Source organism: Sabethes cyaneus, chromosome 2 (assembly GCF_943734655.1).
Source record: "Sabethes cyaneus chromosome 2, idSabCyanKW18_F2, whole genome shotgun sequence".
Taxonomy (NCBI): domain Eukaryota; kingdom Metazoa; phylum Arthropoda; class Insecta; order Diptera; family Culicidae; genus Sabethes; species Sabethes cyaneus.
In genome coordinates this window covers 89984141-90005288 of record NC_071354.1, presented here as the reverse complement: position 1 = coordinate 90005288, position 21148 = coordinate 89984141, and the positions used below count along the sequence as shown (strand labels likewise).

The following is a 21148-nucleotide window of genomic DNA, read 5'->3' as shown; positions in this document are numbered from 1 at the left end:
TTTACAGTATACAATATGCGAAAATCTCAGCTGTGAACGTATATGCATTACTATAATTAATTCAAACATTTATCAAACCGAATACTGCACAATCAAATAATTCTCCAAAATGTGATGCTTATCTGTGATATTATTTGTAAGGGTAGTTCCAAGTTGTTGGTAGGTAGTAAGAAAATAAAAATGTAAAACATCTAGACCGTTCTAAATGTCAACACCTAAACGTAGCACATTGGAGTTTTCGCAAGAACTTAACGTGCAACAAATTTCTCACTGGGTAACTCTCTGTTACCCAAAAGAAAAATGACACTCTTTTGTTCAAAACTTGTTTTTTGTTTTGAGCTGACTGGGTAACTTTCAGCAACGATAATATTCGATGCTTGGAAATCCATTTTTTTACTAGCTGATTGCCCAATGTTCCTCGGAGCCCCTTTGTCTCTCAGCTACTTGTACATTTGTTACTGTATCGAAAATTCTTATAATGCAAGAAAAAAACCCTTCTTCTTCATTTCTTTACTTTTATCAGCTTCGCCCTCCTTTTGTCCCCCAGTCACTTGTAAGTTTGTCTTCTTTTTGGCAATCCCTGTAAAGCGAGACGCCTTTTTACGTTTTTGAACCCTCCTCTTTGTCAAAGTACAGCACATCGAACGCGGCTGGGGAACCTATATCATTTTTCTTTTTTTTCGCAAACAAATGAATGGATGAGCTATTGACGCAAGAAACTCGCTCACCTAGTGGAGCTAGTTCTTTTATTCAGCTTATAAAAGGATCGCCCATCACTACTCATATTAGAGCTCCGAATTTTACCCGTGGAATTCACATGAACTGGACAATCCTCGCGTAGCACTGCGTACCATCGAGCATTATATCGCCTTATTTAATCTGGTCAGTTTCCCGGGAAAGCCGTTCTTATCCATGATCTTCCATAGTTCTTTACGGTCGACAGTACCACATGCCGCTTTGAAGTCAATGATTAAATAGTATGTGGCCTTGTATGCACGGATATCTGGAGGATCTGCCGCCGGTTTGATGTTCACAATTGATTAAGAGTTGGAAGAGGATATGGGAGAAAATTTTGTAGACGGTATTGAGAAGTAAGATCGAATGATATTTCTCACAGACCAACTTGTCGCATTCCCTGTCGCGAAGAAAACCTTTCTACTCCAGCTGGATCTATTCTTTATTCAAATACTAGCTGAGTGCCCGATCGTACTCAGAGCGCCTTTGTCTCACAGCCACTTGTACATCAGTTATTGTAACCGAAATGCTTATAATGAAAAATATAACGCTTGTTCCGCTTTTGGACGTTCCTCCCTATTTGTCAGCTTCCCCTCTTTTATCTACCCAGCCACTTGCACATCTGCTTTGTTTACGGAAATCCCTATAAAACCCTATAAAGAAACAGAAACAAGGACATATTTCTTATTTGCACCGTCCACTTTTAACAATGACCACCCCACCCATAGGAAATGAATACTTTTTTTATTGTACTTTTCTAACCACAAATTTTCATTTATTTATTAGTTTAGTACTAATTGCTATCCTAATAAATAAAGTAGAAGATGCAACAGTGTTTCTTCCATGGATACAACAAACCTGTCATTCCTTCTATCTCACTTCAAGACAAAACTTGTTTGTAAACAATATTTTTGGTTTCACCACCAGGAGCAAGTATGCCCAAATTATTGGCTGAGCCCTCTCTGGAACATGTCACATAAAGTTGACCATGAAAAAAAACATGGTGTTCTCAAATCAACTCCACACTGTTTGAATGATTGTCCCTGAAACTCAAATAGAGTCGGCCAACAAGACTTAGCACTAATGATCGAACACTTTTCATACGTGTCAATTTGATTTGGTGCATAAATACACTTGACAAATCACAACTGCGAGTATTGCAGTTTAGTGTTTCGTATTCTGATTTTTTCTGTTGTACGGATAAATTGTTACAGTGATGTGGGCGCTACTCCCCCTTTCCTGTCAGAAATCTCTGGTCATCAGCTCTCCCTTTTGTCCCACCGTCACTTATGGGAGACCTTCCCCTGTTATGAACACACCCCTCCCCCCTTTGTCAACTCGTTTAGTTCTGATTACTTTGTGTCAAGGAACATGTGCGCTAAGTTTGATGAAGAACCGTCCAGGTATTTCGAAGTTATGGCCTCCCCCCTGTTATGAACCCCCACCCCTGCCCCCCCTTCTTGTCAACCCTTCAGTGCTGATTTCCTTATGTCAAGGAACATATATGCCAAGTTTTGTGAAGAAGCGTCAAGGCATTTGGGAGTTATGGCCTCCCTTCCTGTTACGAAACCCTCCCCCCCCCCCTTTATCAACCCTCCTATGATGATTCACTTATATCAAGGAATATGTGTGTCAAGTTTGGTGGAGATCGTTCAAGGCGTTATGAAAAACGTGGAACATACAAACTCATGCTCATTTATTTCATTTATCATTTATATATAGTCTAGCTGATTGTCCAATCTCACTCGAGGCCCCTTTGTCACTCAGTCACTTGTACATCTGTTTTTGTAACAAAAACTCTCATAATGCAAGAAACAAAACCCTTTTTTTATTTGAATGTCTACTCCCTTTGTTAGTTCCTCTCACATTGTCCCCCAACCACTTGTAAATCTGTCTTCTTCTCAGTAATCCCTATAAATCGACACAAAGCCTTGTTTACGTTTTTGAACCTCCCCCATTTTAATGGCCACCCTATTCCCCCTTTCACTAATAAAACAACTTTTACAACTGCTATCGATCCAAATGCAAGAGAAACGCATCCCTTTACCCATTTAAACCTTTCTCTCCCCTCGAAACAGACCGTCTCCCTTTTTTTTTTAAAACCCCCGGGGCTGATTTTTAATGCCAAATAATCTGTGTTTGACAAACCACGTTTGATGAAGAACAATCCAGAAGCTCCGGAGCTATGGTGAAACATGCATTCATACTCACTTTCCTCGTCCCCCTACATGTCAATTCCTTCCCAGTTAGGTCCCCCTTCTGTCACGTAGCTAATTATGCATCGGTTTGCTCAATGAAAATCACTACCGTGTACCCTCGTTGGTATGACCTTTTTTAATCTGAACATTTTTAATCTGTACCCCGGTGGTATGAATGCGTTCACATTTGCTCTTGCTCAAGAGCTTTGGCAATATAGCTCACATGGAACTTTCCTCTCTTCAGCACTCAAAATAGATCATTTTAATCGAAACTTCCGAGCCAATTACCTCTTCTACAAACCGGATGGTTAGAATTCGCGCATGTTTGAAATGTTTTCAAAACGTTTGTTTTCGTCAAATCAACACAACAAGTTCATAGGGTGCCCGTCTTGCGCGTATGTGAAAATGGCTAGAGTTACCAAATATTCAGATTAAAGATGAACACGCCCAATCTGAACGAGGTGTTTTTCATATTAGTGCGTGTATAATGGAAACGAAACAAAGGCTAATTTACCATATATTCCTCCTCGGTGGAATCCTCCTCTTTTCTCAAAGTCAGTTGCACAACTGCAATCGAGTTAAAGGCAAGAGAAACGCAACCCCTCTTACTTATTTAGATCTCTCTCTCCTTGTTAGGCATTCCCCCCTTTTGTCAACTTCCCAGTGCTGATTCTCTAATGTCAAGGAACATTTGTGTCAAGTTTGATGAAGAATTGTCCAGGCATTGGCCTTCCCCCTGTTATGAAACCCCTCCCCCTGTTATGACCCCCTTTTTGTTATGAGCCCCCTTTCTGTTATGAGCCCCTCTCTTCTTGTCAACTCTTCAGTGTTGATTCTCTTATGTCAAAGAACATGTATGCCAAGTTTGGTGAAGAACCGTACAGGTATTTCGGACTTATGGACCTCTCCCCACCCCTGTTACGACCCCCCTCCTATCAATCCCGCAGTGCTGATTCTCTTATATCAAGGAACATATGTGCCAAGTTTGGTGGAGATCGGTCAAGGCGTTCTGGAGTTATGGTGGAACATACAAACATACTCACACTCACTTTTATATATATAGATAGAAGATAGAAGATTTTTGTAGTTAGTCCATCCTAACAAGTTCTTGTTAATAAGTTGATTGTCAGTAATTTTGCCTATCGTTGAGATTGGCGCTTTGCTTTACTTGTCACCATGGTTCTCTGCCTCGGTGCCATTCAGGGTCGAAGCGCTGCTTTCAACTTTCGATCTCCTAACGCGCGGTTCGTCAAGATTCTACCATTCTTACCCCGACACATACGTTGAGTTTCTGATGGAATTTACGGGTTTATTAAGAACTGTGCAGGTTCTTTTACTCTGGATACTCCTTCTCTTCCTCCAGGCTGCGCTTTTATCCCGAAAAATTTAGGTTCACTGTATCTCTCGTGTTTCTTTTCATGTTGTGTCAAGTGGACTCTTCAGCACATGAGTGCTCCTTCGGAAGTTGAAAGATTCACAGTTCTACATCCCGAGTTCCCAATCCATCTCCGATTTCTTTGCGTAAGATCTATTTCGTTTCCTATATTCCGATTCCGGTTGGAATGTCCTTGCTCTTCGTTCCTTATGTATTGACCCAGTCTCGCCGGAAGTCCATCAGGCCCAGCACTTTGTAGAGTTCGTCACTGTCACGAAGCTGATGATCGACCGTCCCTGACATTAAATTCAGACACCATTTTTAGTCGCTTCTAACATGTCGACCAGACGCTCAAAAGCTCGAAAGAACCGAAGTATAGCGAAGTATAACATTTATTAATTATCCTCTACTAAAAAGCTTGCAAAAGAAAACTTTGTGACGAGACAAAAGACCATGTGCCATAAGAACGTCTAGATGTTATACAAATCCTTAAAGACTGATAGAATGTGATAGAATCCCAAAAAGTTTTATAATAGTGTAACTGAATTATTGCCATCAAAAAGCTTAGATATTTGAAGACAGTCTTTGATGAAAAAAAGAAAATTGATTGCAAATAGAATAAATAATTAGCTATTCAAATACGAAATTGTATACCAAATTCACACTTTTCAATGTAACTGTGTGGTGTCTATTGTTTAGTTTCAACATACAATTGATTTTCGTTATATGCGGTTTTCCAAACAAAGCCAACAAACAAAAACAGAAAAAAAATACTATTCAAGTGTTTGAATCATTCTTCCGTTGGAACTAAGACCTGCTAAAACAATAATGAAAAAATGTACTCCATAATCGTCGAATAGTCTAAGCTACATGCTCGAGAACAGCGCTACAATTTCATCAACGATTGTTGAATGCTGCATCATTACAGTTGGAAACAGAACAGTGCATACAAATAACACCTAAAATGACCATGTCGGATTTACTAATTGAACAATAATAGTGTGCAGTTGAAATTTCGCTGGAAATATGAAAATCCTTTCTCGGTGCCGGCGCCGGACAGTGCAAAATAGTTTTTTTTAAGCAAACATAGAATTTTATTATCCAAAGAACTGTACTATTTTATAATGAACAGCAATAAATGCAATCGTTCGAGTAACCAACAATAAGAGATGTTTATGACACTAATTTACATGCTTACTAACGATCGGCAGCCGCGACCGCACATCGGACAGCATTATCAATCACGGGCTACCACCGCTGGCAGAAGGAAACATCAGGAACGGCGCGTTTACAGTTGCAGCAACTTCGATCGCGAACGCGAACCATACTCATCCGTTATTTTTTGTTTCCCTTGTCCTTAAATTTTATTTTTATTCCTCATCCTCCTTCAATCCTCATAGCGAACGCTGGTTATAACGGAGAGGCACCCGGAGCTGGATTGGAGCTTTTGTCGCCGCATTATCCGAAACCAATCCCTTTGCAATGTTGTTATTATTTTTCTAGGTTGCCACTGCAAGTAATTTGATTCGGAGACCTGAATGCAAATAGAGCTCTAGGTGAAATTTGCCAGTTTCTAGGTGGAATTTGCCAGAAAAATAAAAATTTATTTTTCGCAAGTCAATTAACCATTATGACTTTCTTAAATTGTTTTTGAAGGGCTGTTTGATTTGATGTTTTTTCATATTAACGCTTAGTTGGTTTCGAGGTACGATGCTGGTCTAAGAAGTCAGTCGTCGTATGTTCGAATCTAAGATAGGCGGTACTACTAGATAGAGTTAGCAGGATTGTTGCACTAGCCCCGTAACTGTCCTGTACTCTAGTAGCAGGCTGTAAAGTCTGTCGATAAAGAAGGGTTAAGTCTTAGAAAAGATGTTTAAGCGCAAGGCTTTGCTTTTACATACATGTTTGTTCATACAATCGGAATTGAAAACAAAACTCTAAATTTAAATCTTTCGTCTTTTCCGTTTTACTATTTTTATGTTTATTTCTAAAAATTTGAGTATTTTTATATATTACTTACTTAGGTGGCTTGCCGTCCTAAGACAAAGCCTGTTGAACAAAATTTCTCCATGTAACTCGGTTGAGGGCTATCGCTCTCCAATTCCTCGGACACCGAGTACTCTCCGCCAGATCTCGCTCCACCTGGTCTAACCATCTTTCTCGCTGCGCTCCTGGCCGTCTTGTTCCTACCGGATTTGAGGCGAACACCATCTTTGCAGGGCAGTTGTCCGGCATTCTTGCAACATGCCCTGCCCATCGCATCCGTCCAGCTTTAGCCACCTTCTGGATACTGGGTTCGCCATAGAGCTGTGCGAGTTCATGGTTCATCCTCCGCCTCCATACTCCGTTCTCCTGTACGCCGCCGAAGATCGTTCTTAGCACTCGTCGTTCGAAAACTCCGAGCACTCGCAGGTCCTCCTCGAGCATTGTCCATGTTTCATGCCCGTAGAGAACAACCGGTCTAATAAGCGTCTTGTACAGGGTGCACTTTGTACGGGGACTTAGTCTGCTCGACCGCAATTGCTTGTGGAGCCCATAGTAAGCACGACTTCCGCTGATAATACGCCTCCGAATCTCACGGCTGGTATCATTGTCCGCCGTTACCAGTGAGCCAAGGTAGACAAATTCATCGACTACCTCAAACTCATCGCCGTCGATCAATATACTACTGCCCAAGCGGTGTCGTTCGGCCTCGGTTCCGCTGGCCAGCATGTACTTTGTTTTAGACGTATTTACCTTTAACCCAATCTTTTCTGCTTCGCGCTTTAGTCTGGTGTACTGTTCAGCCACCGCCACAGATGTTCTGCCGATAATATCCATGTCATCGGCAAAGCAGACGAATTGACTAGATTTGTTGAATATCGTGCCCCGCGTGTTGATATCCGCTCGGTTCATTACACCTTGTAGCGCTATGTTGAACAGCAGGCATGAAAGACCATCACCTTGACGAAGCCCTCTGTGTGATTCGAATGAACTTGACAATCCACTCGAAATCCGAACACAGCACTGCGTACCATCCATCGTAGATTTAATCAGTTTGATGAGCTTCCTGGGGAAGCTGTTCTCGTCCATGATTTTCCATAGCTCTTTCCGGTCGATGGTATCATATGCAGCTTTGAAGTCAACGAATAAATGATGCGTGGGAACTCTGTATTCACGGCCCTTTTGGAGGATTTGCCGCAGTGTAAATATTTGATCCGTTGTAGACCGACCTTCGACGAAGCCGGCTTGATAAGTTCCCACAAATCTATTCGCAATTGGTGATAGACGGCGGAAAATGATTTGGGACAGCACTTTATAAGCGGCATTGAGAACGGTGATCGCTCGATAGTTCTCACAGTCCAACTTGTCGCCCTTTTTGTAGATCGGGCAGATAACCCCATCTTTCCACTCCTCCGGTAGCTGTTCCGTATCCCAAATTCTAACAATTAGTCGGTGTAGACAAACGGCCAGCTTTTCTGGTCCCATTTTAATAAGCTCCGCTCCGATGCCATCTTTTCCAGCTGACTTGTTGTTCTTTAGCTGCATGATGGCCTCCTTAACTTCGCCTATCGTTGGGGCTGGCACCTCTTCCCCGTTTGCTGCACCGTCGAAATCGCTTTCCCCGCCGCCATGGTTTTCCGCCTGGGCGCCATTCAGGTGTTCGTCGAAGTGCTGCTTCCACCTATCCGTCACCTCACGATCGTCCGTCAGAATACTGCCAGTCTTATCCCGACACATTTCGGCTCGCGGCACAAAGCCTTTGCGGGATCCGTTCAGTTTCTGGTAGAACTTCCGCGTTTCCTGAGAACGATGCAGCCGCTCCAACTCCGCATATTCCTGCTCTTCCAGGTTGCGCTTTTTCTCCCGAAAGATTTGGTTTCGCTGCATCTTCTTCTGTTTGTGTCTTTCCACGTTCTGACGTGTGGCACTGCGCATCTTGGCCGCCCGCGCAGCGTTCTCCTCATCCATCACCCTCCTACATTCATCGTCAAACCAATCGTTCCGCTGATTCCGGGCCACATGCCCGATGGAGCTCTCCGCTACACTGCTGATGGCTGTTTTGATAGTGTTCCAACAGTCCTCGAGAGGGGCTTCGTCCAGCTCGTCCTCTTCCGGCAGTGCAGCTTCGAGTGAATGCGCGTAGTTTGCGGCGACGTCTGGCTGCTTCAGCCGCGCGAGATCTAACCGAGGCTGGCGTCGGTACCGAATGTTGTTCACAACGGAGAGTCTTGGGCGCATCTTAACCATCACTAAGTAGTGGTCCGAGTCAACGTTAGCGCTTCGATAGGATCTGACGTCGATAATGTCTGAGAAGTGCCGACTGTCGATCAAAACGTGGTCGATCTGTGATTCTGTCTGATTTGGTGACCTCCAGGTGTACTTATGGTGGATTCTGTGCTGGAAAAAGGTACTACGTACGGCCATATTCTTGGAGGCGGCAAAGTCGATAAGTCTTAGGCCCATTTCATTGGTTCGCTGGTGTGCACTGAACCTTCCAATCACCGGTTTGTATTCCTCCTCCTGGCCGACCTGAGCATTGAAATCCCCGATGACGATCTTGATATCATGTTTTGGGCAGCGGTCGTATTCACTCTCCAACTGCGCGTAGAATTCATCCTTGTCGTCATCGGTACTTCTGAGGTGAGGGCTGTGCACGTTGATGATGCTTATGTTGAAGAATCGGCCTTTGATTCTCAACCTGCACATTCGAGGATTGATTGGCCACCACCCAATCACCCGTTTCCGCATCTCGCCCATCACTATGAAAGCTGTACCCAGCTCGTGTGTGTTGCCGCAGCTCTGGTAGATGGTATGTCCATCTCTGAACGTACGTACCGTTGAGCTCTTCCAGCACACCTCCTGCAGCGCTACGACGTCGAACTTGCGGCTCTTCAATACGTCGGAGAGCACTCGAGTGCTCCCTTGGAAGTTGAGAGATCGGCAGTTCCACGTCCCGAGTTTCCAATCCATAGTCCTTTTTCGTCGCGTGGGTCTATTCCGATTGTTCCAGTAAGAATATATTTGTTCTTCGTTCCATGCTTTAATATTTTTCGTGGTGACGGCTTGCAAAGCCTGCTACACCAACCCCCTGTTTCGCCGGAGGGCCAACGAAGCTCGAAAGAGCCCTCCTTTCCTGTCAGCATACGACCTTGGCTTCCACCGGGGTTGGTTACCCGATCTCCACCAAAGTTGCTCGTATCCCGGCTGGTACCACGAGGCGGTAGGAATAGGAGTTGCTGAATAAGAGGCTATGAACCACTGTAGGGTCTATTTTATGCCTACACGTGCACAAGGCACCGACGGTACGCATTATTCAGCCGTTTACCAGCCAATTTTTATATATAAGAAAAGTAATGGAACTTTTTCCAAAACGTAGCAAAAATCCTTCAAAGAATTTTTAGAGGGAAAAGTTTTAAAATATTTTGGAAGTTTGTCGTTTTTGTTTGATTTATTTATTCTCCACATACCGTATCGGATTTTGCAGAAGGAACATAAAATTGCAATTTATTAAAAGAGTAAATAAATAAAGCGAATTCACTCTTAGAGGTGATTGCTTCAACTTGTTTCAACTGATGGCAATTGAAAGTCAGGCACGGTTTCTCGATGGTAACAAGGTTTACAACATGCGTTACATAGTAAGAAATTTTGTATTCAAAGATTCTAGCCTTCTATTAAATTTTGGAAAGAAAAGTAAAAATGTAAGTTTAAAAGCGGCAATCGTCGTTATTACGCTTGTCGGTTGAGGAAACTTTGCAAAACAAAAGTGAATTCTTTTTATAATTTTGTTAAAAAAAATAACTGTGGGATGTTCAGTCTATGTGGAAAAATCTGGAAATTTAAATTTCAGTTTTCCGCGGAATATCGCGACTATTGGTTTCTTTTTATTTACAAATCATACACAAAGTAAGAAAATTTTGGGATATTGGGATATCCATATCCCTTATCGGAGTGTTGTAGGCAATGCTTGCCAACAATTAATAGCTTTCCAGCCAACATTTTTTAAAACGTACATACGTAAAAACAGATAACACTCTTTTGAAAAGTTAGTCTCGAGTCTTAATGGTCAATTAACTTGAGTAGCAAATTATATCCTTTCAGGGCTGGTTCGTTCACTTTGACTCAATTTTGATTCATTTGACAGTACCGTCTCAGCCGAGCAAAATTTGACAAAGTTATATATGGGACATTTGTAGAACCAGTTATTTTCTACAATTTTGCTGAATAAAGTTTTACTATATCTTTTGTATTTACGGTGCTACAATGTTAGTTTGTGTTAGTGACAAACAAAGGTATTGTTAGTGACTAAATGAACGTTATTTAGTTACTAGGTTGACCCGACGTGGCTAGCCACGATACTTTGGTATTCTTGAAAGTTGTATTATGATTTACAATTCAATAGCGCGTATGAAAATTGATTAGTGAAAAATTGGCAACCTTCTGTTAATTAAAACACGTGTAAACTACAAACGAAGCAAACGGGGCTTAGATAAAAAGGGCATAAATCTACAAATTGTAAAGAACGTGCTGCTCGAGGGAGAACATTTTGAAAAAGTACTTAATTCTAGAACCGATGCAAAATTTAAAATCAGTCCCGCCTGAACTATGATTGCAGAAAATATTGATTGCATTAGACCGGGCAGACGCTTGCTATCTAATTGTTGGACTCGTTGGACCCCAACTATAAAAACATTCTTCGTTTTAGTAAACCGGACAAACTTTTGGATTAGTTATTTGCCTGAAATCGTACCAGTACAATACAATATTCTTGGATATTTCAGATCTCAACGGCTTTTTTGCGGCCCAGTCTCATAAAAAATAAGAATGCTTTTGAAGCACTTACAGAAAACACGTTTTTCTCGAAATCATGGTTTTGTCACTTGGTTCAATCTGACTTAATACCAACCATGTGTCTTCGATAAAACACCAGACTATGTAACTACAATGAGACTACTACCATTCTCGTAAGGAACTCCGGAAGAAGTAAATGTAGATACTCGGATTTTTTTCTCGGCTTTATCAGCCTCAAAAGAGACTGAGAATTAAATCCCATCAGGCGACAAACATACAATAAATGTAGATATAAAAATAATCAACGGGTTATGCGTTTTCGCGCTTTATATTGATTATGCGTACCTTGGCAGCTTGATTAAATCGTTGGCTATCCTTATTGCCACGTACCAAATCCATTGTTTAGATTGCTCCATCAATCTCAAACGGTTAACGTTTGCTTCAAAAATTTGTTTTAAAATCAAATGTTTTTATTCAAGCGCAGGACTTGAATAAATTTGAAATCAGTTCGCATCAGTTGAAATCAGTATCGCATTATGTGGCAGCTTATTAAATTGCCTATTTCACTCGCCCACACACTGACTGATATCATTGTTACCTTCACAACGCGTGTTGGAGTCCAGAATTTTTTTTATTCAACTGCTTGCTTGGATCTAGCGTTACAGTCAGACACAAGGAAGCTACTTTTTACTTTCAGGACGACGACACTAGAGTTAGATTAAAACTTCTCGCTCGGTGGTAATCTGCAATTGATGTAGGAAGCGGCACAATATGTGTCGATAACCCAACCAAACGCGTCGCTATTCTTGAGAAGTGGATTTTGCGGTCTCCTTTTATCCAGCGCCTCTATGGTTCAAAGGTACAAGTACCAGCGAACCACATGCCCTGGCGGATGTTGTGGGTTCGAATCCGGTTATAATCTCAGATTACAGCTTGGTTCGACTCATGCACCTTCAGCATTGGACAAAAGTTAGTGTAGCATCTACTTTTGAAAGTGCAGGGAACCCATAGTACCTTCATAGATGTTACAGGAAAACAGAGTATATCATGTTAATAGGGCAAGGCAAACAATAAGGATCATGAGGAAGATTTATTCAATAATAAACTGTATATAGTGTATATTGAGTATATATATGGAAAAATAGAACAATCTCACCAGCAATCCGTCGCGTGAAATACAATTGCCTAATTTGAATTTCCATCAGTGCACCTAATATCCAATAATTAATTTCATTTTTTCCATATCCATGATATCCATGTGTATTATTTAAATTTGTTACGGCCAAAGTTTTAATCGTACAGTAGGAGATGCTTAATGAGCTAAAACGAAACAAATGCTACCAAAGCCGGGTGCCTGAGCCGTCTGCGCAATATCTTAGTTTTGAGGTCTGGCATCTGGGAACCACGCAGCATCGCACCCCCTAGCTTATAGCGAATTCATAAATTAACCTGCCTCAGGTCGATTGGCACTCAGTTTTAATCGAAGTGCTGTCAAAGCGTTCATAAATTAACCGAGATTGCATTTCGGTTAAACTGACAGCATTCAGTTTGAAGCGCAGGTTAAAACTGTCTAGCATTACGGTTTACGGGTCGATCTGTCAAACTGCCCGTATCGTTCATAAATTTCGGGTTCGAGTTAGCACGAACCCAGGTTAATTTATGAATTCGCTATTAGCTTCTCAAAAGAGTATTACCGGGTATGGCCGCGTGGAGGCGCTAGGTAGGAGCTTGGGCTGGCGAAAGCTATATTGGTCGCTTTCTCGCTTGCCTTCCCCATTTCATACCCTTTTAATTTTGCTGACACCTTACTAATGCAGAAATTATGTAGTTATTAATAGTTTACTCTTTGATATAGATGCAAATCAAATATCTGCCTTGCAGTTGCGTTGTGAGCAAGATCAGCAAACTGATTCGGCGCCTCTCAGTTGCTTAATGTTGGACTGCGACGTTCAGCTTCGACGCTTGTTGTACATACATCGTCGAAAGTTTTGAATGCATACATTTGGTGTGAATCTTACTTATTTGTATTTGTTTTGGTTTGTGAGGGCGTTAATGCTATTGGATAGAAATTTTTTGGTGAGCTCCAAGCTGCCCATAAATGAAAAATTGGAAAATATCAAAGACCCCATTACTAACAAGACTGGCATCTCTGTTATTTTTCCATATAAACGCCATGCGCCACGAAAATTTCGCATTTTTCCATCGCACATTCAAACTGATCATGTGGTGTGGTGGTTTCAAGCGTAAGGCTAGCAATCGCTAAATTTTTGGACCGAATCTTGAAATTTTTTTTATTGCCACGACAGCTTACACACCAGGGGTGACATTGCGCATCTCGTTTCGAGTGATTTTCGTTCGAGACGCCCATTTGTTTAACGTGGTCGAAACGAACCAAAATCACTCGAAACGAGATGTGCAATGTCACCCCAGGATTCGCAGCTCCCATTAACGACAGAATGATGAAGCTGCTTCTAGCTTCTAATTTCAAGCGCTTGAACCTCACGCTGCGTTAGCAACTTCTTCGGGGTGCAGGGATTAAATGTTTCATCGTCCAATTTATCCTTATTTGTGCTGCCGTACTGTTTTGAATAGTTTAAAACCATTTTTGAAGACTCACCAGCTTGAGATAATTGACAACGAATGTCGTTAGCCAAATTTTTCTCTGGACAGCATACTCACCTTGTGTTTATAAATGAAAAATGGCTACTGCGTTAAAAATATTCCCCGAAGGGAATTTGGCCACAGGTATCATTGTTTCAGTTCAACGGCATGGCTTCGGCATGTATGACGGGTAATATGCACATTAAACAGGTTGCCATTACCGCGTAAAATCTCTTTGACAGGCAAAAGTAACAAAATTGCATTTTTGATTGCATTTTTCTCAATTTCATGTTCGTGTCATATTAGCCAATTCTTCATTTATGGGCAGCAAGTAGCTTTGTGGGGAAGATGCTTCGGACTACCATCTTAGGGAAGGATACGTTCCGTCTTACCTGAGCGTTCATGTCACCTATAACGATTTTCCCGTCACGCTGTTGTACACTTGTTCGAGCTGCGTGTAAGGTGTAAATCATTTCCTCCTTGTCCTACACTCGTAAACACTTTCGTCTAAATATTGGTTGAGTTTGGTTGAGATTTGCTGACCTTGAGATCACCTGCGAGGATGTGTAATTTTAGTATTAAGGGACTACTCTGCAAAGTCGAAAAAATTGAATTTTATTTTTTTTGAATTTTCGAAACGCTTAGACCTTCAGAAATGTCACGCTAAAAGGATTTTGACGTAGGACTACGTCTTACGGCAAGTTTTGAGATAGGGTGTCATTCCAAAAAATCAAAAAATGCGAGCGTCACGAAAAATGAAAGGTTTTGAGGGCTAATAGCTCAGCGGGTTTCCGATCGATTTTCAATATTCTTACACCAATCGATCGGAAAATCTTCTAAGAATTGACCCAAATGAAGAAAAGTATGGATTCTTGATGTTGAACTACTGAAAAATTGAAAATAATGAACCTATGTTTTACCAGAATTCTCGCTTCGTGATTGGCTGGAAGATTCTTTACGATGATCTAAACCTATATCAATTTGATATCTGTGCTTGGGAAGTAAGCCAAAACAAGTGACAAAGCTTCCTCATTTCAACAAGATTTCTTAACACCGCGCTTCAACCTAGACCATTTTGATGTCCTTGCTTGGGAAGTACGCCAGAGAGAGTGACAAAGCCCCCTCGTGCCAACAGATTTCTTACGAACGCGTTTAAACCTAGTCCAGTCTGATGTCTGTGTTAGGGAAGTGTGCCAGAAAAAATGACACAAGTTCGTTGCCCAACAGATCGCAAATTCTTTACTGCGTGACGATTAAACCTCGGCGAATTTGATATCTGTGTTGGAAAAATGTGCTACAGCTGTAGTGTTCGGATATAATACGGCTCTGTATGAATACGCATGCTTGCCGTTTCATTAGAAGTGTAGTGAAAAGATGTGCTGTTGATAAAATAGGATTGAATTGGTAAAATCCTTTCAACGTGGGAAACCATGGATAATAAAAACAATCTTTAATTTCAGTAAGGTAGCAGGAAAGTAATAGTTTGTGTTCTTGATTTTGTTAAATTGTTTTCAAATGCACAATCTTTTGAGAATTGAACGTATGCAATGTTACTACTTTGATAAATGTTACATACAACGCATGTAGTATGTATATATGTTGCATATAGCATGTATACATGAAGAATCGAATGATTACAAGCATGAACACATGCTACTATCACTACAAAGAGACTTACGTAGTCCTGCGTCACATATATATGCGGTCGTGTCTTGTACACAACCCCTCTGATTTTTTTTAATATCTAATCTCTTTGAAAACTTACGGAAAATATTGTGGAGTCATCTCAAGCGAAGTCCATTGCTGTACGAAACTTTGAACGTGTTTTCCCCAAAACCATGTTTCTTTAGCCTTTAGTGAACCGATTTGGCTGAAATTTTTTTCAGCATGTAAAAATGAATTATCTAAATTGTTACGTAGCCGTTTTTTTGATATATCATTTTTTCAATTTTTTATCAGCTTTTAATTGGCGATTTTTGATAAAGAAACACCTTTCTTTTGGAAAAATTGCCGCCATTTTCGTAATTTTTCGAATTTTCAAAAACCGCTACGTAGCAATTTAGGTATTAACCTAAAGCTTCAAAATCATCCTTGACATCCGTTCTACGATACTCCGTTGGTTCCCGGCACGTACTGCCAGCAAGGAAACTATTTTCTAGAGGGCATTCACGCGCCCACCTGCCACCAACATAATAATCACTATTCTGGTATCCAAGATATACAAAATATATCTTCAAATATACCTTAACCATTAACTAAAATACCCCAACACTTAACTATAATTCTAGCATCTGAAAAAAATTACGAAAATCTATTATTTTTCGGTCTTCCAGAGTAGGGTCCCCCCTTAAAGACCGTTTCTTTAACACAGTTTACTAGTTTACAGCTTAGTAAACTAGTACAGCCCGCACAAAGCGTGGCCTTACATTAATAAATATTTTTTTATGTACAAATTCATTGTGTTCACTCAAACTTGATTAAATCTACTTAGAATCCTTTAAAAATTGTACAAATTCAGATAATGATTCAGATAAATTATCCTGTACTTCAACAGTGTGGTGAAATCTGCTAAATAAAATCTGAGAGGTAGTGTACAACACACGACCGCATAGGTGACATAGGACTATATTAGTCACTTTGTAGCGATACTAGTACTACTGTTTTACCTGACTCACTGCGAATATGCGTATTATTGAAATAAAACGTAACCATACGCTTTATTCGTTTATAACGCATATGCAGTTAATATCGATAACAAACGATTTTTTGTAAGTTGTGCTTTTGTTATTGCATTTAATTTGTAAAAAGTTGCATAAATAACAATTCAGTTTCACAATACAATTATTGCGTACTACTGGCACATGAAATATAAAGTTTAAGTACGTTATTTATAGTGATCAAAATTAACGATATTTTCGATAGAAGGGCGATATTTTTCGAAACCTTTCGAACCAACACGATCCCGCGAATACAACGCATTTCGCAGTGAGTCAGGTAACACAGTAGCATGTATTCATGCATGTTCTTTATATAGCATGTATATATATGTATATGTGTGTACGTTCAATCTTCAATAGATTTTAAAGTTATTTCCAATGAACCGGCAAACAAGCGCATCCATACAGAATCGTATTATAACCGATCACTACAGCTGTTGCGCACTTTTCCAACACAGATATAAAATTCGTTTAGACCTAATCGTCTCGCCGTAAAGAATTTCTGTTGGGATATGAAATTTTTGTCACTTTCTGGCGCACTTCCCTAACACGGACATTAAATTGGTCTAGGTTTATCGCGGTCCTAAGAAAATTTGTTGTCACAAGGAAACCTTACCTTTTTTTCCAGCGCACTTCCCTAACACAAATTGGTCTAAGTTAATCGTGATACGTAAAAATCTTGTTGGTACAGGAAGATTTCGTCACTTTTTCTGGCGTACTTCCCTAGCACAGATATCAAATTGGTCGCAAAAAATCTTCGACCTGTTGGGACTGGGAGATTATGCCACTATTTTTTCTAAAAACACGTTAAAAGTTTGATGACGTCTTATCCATTCAATCACGAAGCGAGGATTTGTAGTTGGACAGTGTTTCTTTCAATTTTTCAATAGTGCACACCTGATCAATTTTCGAGATAGATTTTTTGGAATTGCCCCCCATTTCTACTTCTGTGGAAGTAGAAATCCAAACACGTACACGCTACCTTCTACAGATACTAGCGAACCTGGCGGTAGCGAGTCACTTTTTCCCACGAAAACACACGAACGCATACGAATGCACACGAAAGCATGTGAAGTCTGCTATGCGATTGGCAGCGAGCGTTCTGCTTATATTGCTGTTATTCGCTTCTATGCGAAAACCTTCCCAAAGAAAAAGAAAAACAAAAAAGTCTCTGTTACCAGTTTTGATCGCCGAATCGTTCGGACATCCACTTCTGCTCTGTGATTGCCCTCTATACCAGCTACCTTCCTGAAGGACGTAGTCCTACGTCAAAAAGGTCAAGTTTCGACCGTAATGTATTATCTAGGCTTTGCTTTCCTATTTTATTATTTTGACATTTGATTATTCGCCTACGATTTGAGGGTTCATCAGTGTACTAAGACACTGAACGAAGGAAATTTAGATTGGACCATGGTTTGGGTCGTCAAACTTTGTGCCAATGAAGTTTTACATACCACCATATGGCTTCGTTATGACATCATTGCTTTATTTAACCTCTTCTCTCATTCCACTTTTGGGCTTTTATAAAGGTTTCCTTCCCTTCATGATAACCCGAAATTTCTCGATAGAGCGAACTTTCAGAGTATTATTGTTTTTGAGTTGGGCATAGTGGCAGGATGCCAAATGCAGCCAAAGAAGCTTCGGCTCTTTGTAAGATATCAAGAAAAGCAAAACCACTGGAGGCTTGAATAGCTCAAGAAAAGCACTGGGGGCACTGTCCGTTGACGGTCCCTGATATGATGAATGACTGACCTGTTTTACCATATCCGCAGATCACTTGCTAGACAATAAATTTTTTATTGAATTTTCAAAACTAGTTTTCAGTACACTCTCAGGAAATGTCAACTGAGAAGTGGTAACATAATATTTCTGTGCCGGCATTTCTCTGATGACGGCCTTGATGTAGGTATCATAATTCTTTATAATGCAGAAGGAATTTGTAAGATACTTCTGGTACAGCTTCCTTGCGCTAGTTTTGGACATGTTCTGTTTGTCATTCATTGTAACTTGTTAACTCAGCTATATCGAAACTGTAAAAATTCATGTCCTGGCAGTTTTCTAGTGTCTGATTTTTGATGCAGGCTCGTGAGCCACTTCCTGCACAGCTTTGTTTTGGTAGTTCTAGTCACCGTGTTATGATCACCGTAAATGGCGAGAGAGGCGTGAATGCTAACCACTACACCGGGACTGACCACCTAAATGCCGTTTATTGTATAACTAGCTGACCCAACAAACTTCGTATTGCCACAAATTAACCTGTGTTGTACATAAATCATGAATCTCGGATGATCTTTGTCACAATCTCGAGTTTTGCAAGCCCCCCAGTGGACGGCGCTTCCGACGGCGGGTCACCGGCAACACTCGCGACCGGCTCGTCCTGAATGATCTAGTGTTACTATAGATAGTTTTTGTGGTCTTGTTATTGATTAATGTTTTATGGAAGAGTCTCGAATTTCTCGAGTTGGATTAGTTTTTGAGTTTCGCAAAAATTTCTGTTTTATTTGTATGAGAGTCCATATCCCCCTACCACAGGGGTGAGAGGTCTCTAACTATCATAAAATAAATTCAAGACTCAAAAATCTCCTACATGCTAAACTTGTTTCCATTTGCTTGATTAGTACTCAAATTATTGTATATTTGTATTTCATTTGTATGGGAGCCCACCCTCTTAAAAGGGGAAGGGGTCGTAATACACCACAGAAAAAAATTCTGCCATCTAAAACTCTCTCATGCCAAATTTGGTTCCATTTGCTTGATTAGTTCTAAAGTTATGAGGAAATTTGTATTTCGTTTGTATGGCAGCCCCCCCCCCCCTCCTAAAAAGGTAAGAAGTCCTAAGTCATCATGGAAAAAATGGTTGCCTCCAAAAACACCCACATGCCAAATATGGTTCCATTTGCTTGATTAGTTCTCGAATTATGAGGAAATTTGTATTTCATTTGTGTAGAAGCCCCCCCTCTTGAAGTGTGGAGGGATCCTAATTCACCATAGGAAATAGTTTTGCCTCCAAAAACCTCCTCATGCCAAATTTGGTTCTATTTGCTTGATTAGTTCTCGAGTTATGGGGGAATTTGTATTTCATTTGTATAGGAGCCCCCTCCTAATGTGGGAAGAGGTCCTAATTCATCACAGAAAAAATTCTTGCCTCCAAAAACACCTACACGCCACATTTGGTTCCATTTGCTTGATTAGTTCTCGAGTTATGAGGAAATTTGTATTTCATTTGTATAGGACCCCCCCCCTCCTAAAGTGGGGAGGGGTCCCAATTCATCATTGAAAAAAATTTCGTCTCCAAAAACACACACATGCCAAATTTGGTTCCATTTGCTTGATTAGTTCTCGAGTTATGAGGAAATTGGTATTTCATTTGTACAGGAGCCCCCCCCCCCCTTTTAAAGTGAGGAGGGGTCCTAATTCAACATAGAAAATTTTCTTGCCCTCGAAAACCTTCACACGCCGATTGGTTCAGTAGTTTTCGATTCTATAAGGAACATAGGATAGACAGACAGACAGACAGAAATCCTTCTTTATAGGTATAGACTAGCTGACTCGACAAACTTCGTATTGCCACAAATTAACCTGTGTTGTACATAAATCATGAATCTCGGATGATCTTTGTCACTATCTCGAGTTTTGCAAGCCCCCCAGTGGGCGGCGCTTCCGACGGCGGGTCACCGGCAACACTCGCGACCGTCTCGTCCTGAATGATCTAGTGTTACTATAGATAGTTTTTGTGGTCTTGTATTGACTAATGTTTTATGTAAGAGTCTCGAATTTCTCGAGTTGGATTAGTTTTTGAGTTTCGCAAAAATTTCTGTTTTATTTGTATGAGAGTCCATATCCCCCTACCACAGGGGTGAGAAGTCTCTAACTATCATAAAATAAATTCAAGACTCAAAAATCTCCTACATGCTAAACTTGTTTCCATTTGCTTGATTAGTACTCAAATTATTGTATATTTGTATTTCATTTGTATGGGAGCCCACCCTCTTAAAAGGGGAAGGGGTCGTAATACACCACAGAAAAAAATTCTGCCATCTAAAACTCTCACATGCCAAATTTGGTTCCATTTGCTTGATTAGTTCTAAAGTTATGAGGAAATTTGTAGTTCGTTTGTATGAGAGCCCTCCCTCTTAAAAAAGTAAGGGGTCCTAATTCATCATAGAAAAAATGGTTGCCTCCAAAAACACCCACATGCCAAATATGGTTCCATTTGCTTGATTAGTTCTTGAATTATGAGGAAATTTGTATTTTATTTGTGTAGAAGCACCCCCTCTTAAAGTTGGGAGGGGTTCTAATTCACCATAGAAAATATTTTTGCCTCCAGAAACCTCCACATGCCAAATTTGGTTCTATTTGCTTGATTAGTTCTCGAGTTATGAGGAAATTTGAATTTCATTTGGATAGGAGCCCCCCTCCTAAAGTGGGTAGGGGTCCCAATTCATCATAGAAAAAATTTTTGTCTCCAAAAACACCCACGTGCCAAATTTGGTTCCATTTGCTTGATTAGTTCTCGAGTTATGAGGAAATTTGTATTTCGTTTGTATTGGAGCCCCCCTCTTAAAGTTAGGAGGGGTCCTAATTCACCATAGAAAATATTCTTGCCCTCGAAAACTTTCACATGCCAAATTTGGTTTCATTTGCTTGATTAGTTCTCGAGTTATGAGGAAATTTGTATTTCATTTGTATAGGAGCCCCCTCCTAAAGTGAGGAGGGATCCCAGTTCATCATAGAAAAAATTTTTGTCTCCA

General features: G+C 40.6%; 1 protein-coding gene across 1 annotated transcript in view; it reads left to right on the top strand.

The window, feature by feature from the left end:
- LOC128733567 (E3 ubiquitin-protein ligase RBBP6) overlaps positions 1-21148 on the top strand; it is a 36955-nt gene that overhangs the window by 7079 nt on the left and 8728 nt on the right. The window lies entirely within an intron of this gene.